Raw genomic sequence first — 2,854 nt, 5'->3', positions numbered from 1 at the left:
GCGTCCGGAGCCTGTGCTCCGCAACGGGAGAGGCCACAACAGTGAGAGGCCCGCGTACCACAAAAAATAAATAAATAAATCCCCACTAAATACCACTCACTAAAACCACATTTTTACTACAATTACATAAAAAGTGGTGAAAGAGAAATGAGGCGCCGATAGAAATTAGAAAACATTTCCCACGATGATGATTATCGTAATTCAATGATCACTCTCGTATATTATGAAGTCCTACGAAAATGGTCTGCGTTTGCCCTGCTTGAACAAAATAAAACACTGGGGGTGGCGGGGGGAGAGGAAGGGGGTCTAAAAGTGACGATAACTACACAGAGTTGGTACGTACACAGCTGCCGTCAACCAAGTGTCCGTGCCCAGCTTCTAACACTCCCTCATTAGAATGAAATGCTAAATCAACTGCGCCAAATGCTTTGTGCCTTTCAAAAGGATTCGCACACAACCGGCCGGCTGAGGCTGAGGGGAGCAGGTCCCCAAGGAAGGCCTGGAGAGACGCAGAGGTGAATCCACCACAGAGGAAACTGCTCTGACACCTCCCGCGTCTGGCCCAGCTTTCTCACTTCCCTCAAACACATTTCCTGCTGCCACCCCTAGTACTTCACAGCTGAGCCTCTTAGACCCACACGTGAGCGTGCAGGAACCTTCACCCGCATCGCTTCCTCACTCAGGAAAGAAGGCACGGCACGGCGGTGGCCTGTCTCACCCACCGTGTGGCCCCCGGGGTCTCCTGCGACCCCACCTCCTCCAGCCCCACCTCCTGTCCCTTCCTGACCCGAACCGTCCGTCCAGCGTTCTCCACTGTGTGTGATGAACACTGTGTGTTCATCCACACACACACAGCCACCTGCGTCTGCTCCTGAAGCCTCAGCGCGCTGACTCAGAGGCACCGAGTCTGGAGTCCTGGCATCCGTGTGTTTGTTAAGCTCCGGGGGGGCCGGGTGCGCTTTGAAAACCACTGCTCTGGACCCTCAGCCCCTCCCTCCCGGTACCCGGCGTGTCGCCCTTTCCGGATTCAACGCATCATCAGGGGCTCAACTGTGTTCTCAGTAACACCTAGATTCCCAGGTTCCCCGTCTTTCTGGGTAAGTCATATTACTACCTGCCTTCTCTGTCCCAAAGCAAATGATTTCGCCAGGCTGACAGTTGCAAAAAATGTTAACTTGGACTGTGTCAATGCTTAGCAACTGATTTTTATTCTAGTCCTTCTCAAGCCTGCAAACCTATCCTGCCAACCCTCATTCTTACGATCACCCGTCTCAGTTTTTCAGAGCACTTTAAAAAAACTTCTAATACAACACATATCACATTCTGCTTTCTATCTAGTTACTTGGATATATATCCTTCTCCCTATTAAAAATTTTCATTTTAAGTAATCTACTTTAGATTTTAACAGAGACATGTTTTTTCTTGTCCTTGAATTATTTACAGTGTTTACATGTAACACGAAATTAGTGAATGTCTGTTGAATTAAGCTGCATAAACTTTGATCTAAGTCCTACTAACCTACGGTTCAATGTGAATTCATTAATTAACTTCTTTAACTCCCCAGTCACGTTATTTATCTTAAAAATATCACACGCAAACAGTTGCAGACGTGTCTCTACGATCGCTGCTTCCAAACACTCACCTGCTGACATGAACTGTGCATCATGCCTGCATAGGTTTTGAAGGTTACATTGCTTGGATTTACCAATGTCTTTAGCCTTTCAGCAGTAAGAGAACCAAACATTAGGGGAACTAAAAGATCCAAATCTCCATGGCACTGAAGGATTGAAATATCTCTATTCACGCCACTGATAGGACCCTGCAAAAAACAGAACAGGACTAGGATTATTTATTCACGTGTATGGAGCACTGTGCTAGGCACATACAGCATGTGCTTACTCACATTATAGGCTACATCTGCCCACAGAAATAATATTCCTCCCATCCTTACACCCCCCATCTCTTTATTTAAACTTTTATAGGACATATGATTACCCTGCCTTGTACTGTATGTTTTCCTAATGAATCAGTTCCTTGAAACACATTATATCCTAATCGTATGTTCGGGTGGCAGGACATAAGAAGTATGTTTTAGCTGAGTCACGTTCTTTGCAGCTCTTATTTGATTTTTTTATTTTTATTTTTTTTAAGAATGTGTATTTAATTAATTAATTAATTTTAATTTTTGTCCGCATTGGGTCTTCGCTGCTGCACGCGGGCTTTCTCTAGTTGCAGCGAGCGCACGGGCTGAGCTGCTCCACGGCACGTGGGATCTTCCTGGACCAGGGACTGAACCCGTGTCCCCTGCATTGGCAGGCGGATTCTTAACCACTGCGCCACCAGGGAAGTCCCTCTTATTTAATTTGAATAAGAAAGTTAATAAACAGCACTTACTACGTGCAGGACACCAAAGGGTTACTATATAGTGATAAGAAAACAACCCCTAGGTTTAAGGATGAACTTGAAAATAAAATAACGTCCATCTCCCCCATGGGTGCTATATATTGCTTTATACTGTTGAGTATTTAGAAACTATATTCTACACTAAAATTCTGCTACCAAGCAATGAACATACTGAGTATTCAAAAACATCATTTCTATGTGTAAAAAATAGCCCTAATTTTGATATATATCTTAAAATGTACCAAAGACTTCAAATCTAGAATTTATGACAATAAAGACTTCCTTCCTCCTTCCCTCTCCCTCCCCTTCTTCCCTTCTTTTTTTAAGGACTCATTTCTTATTCTGTTCCATGCAACCCACGGTAAAGACAGTGTAGTATACAGATAAAGCCTAGCAATAGTACATCACAGAAGTCTAAGGCAATTCTTTTTAAAAAAGGATGACCGATGTA

The 2,854-nt window shown here is 44.1% G+C and overlaps 1 long non-coding RNA gene across 1 annotated transcript in view; it reads right to left on the bottom strand.

Annotated features, from left to right (window-relative positions):
• Positions 1-2,848, bottom strand: part of LOC129392833 (uncharacterized) — a 3,364-nt gene extending 516 nt beyond the window's left edge. The window contains exon 1 of the long non-coding RNA XR_008619458.1: positions 1,643-2,848. This is a non-coding gene — a long non-coding RNA (uncharacterized lncRNA). The remainder of the gene's footprint in view (positions 1-1,642) is intronic.
• Positions 2,849-2,854: the final 6 nt, after the last annotated feature.

The sequence above is a fragment of the Physeter macrocephalus genome, chromosome 15 (assembly GCF_002837175.3).
Source record: "Physeter macrocephalus isolate SW-GA chromosome 15, ASM283717v5, whole genome shotgun sequence".
Lineage (NCBI taxonomy): Eukaryota > Metazoa > Chordata > Mammalia > Artiodactyla > Physeteridae > Physeter > Physeter macrocephalus.
The sequence above is the reverse complement of the archived record's forward strand: the minus strand, read 5'-3'. Positions and strand labels throughout refer to the sequence as shown.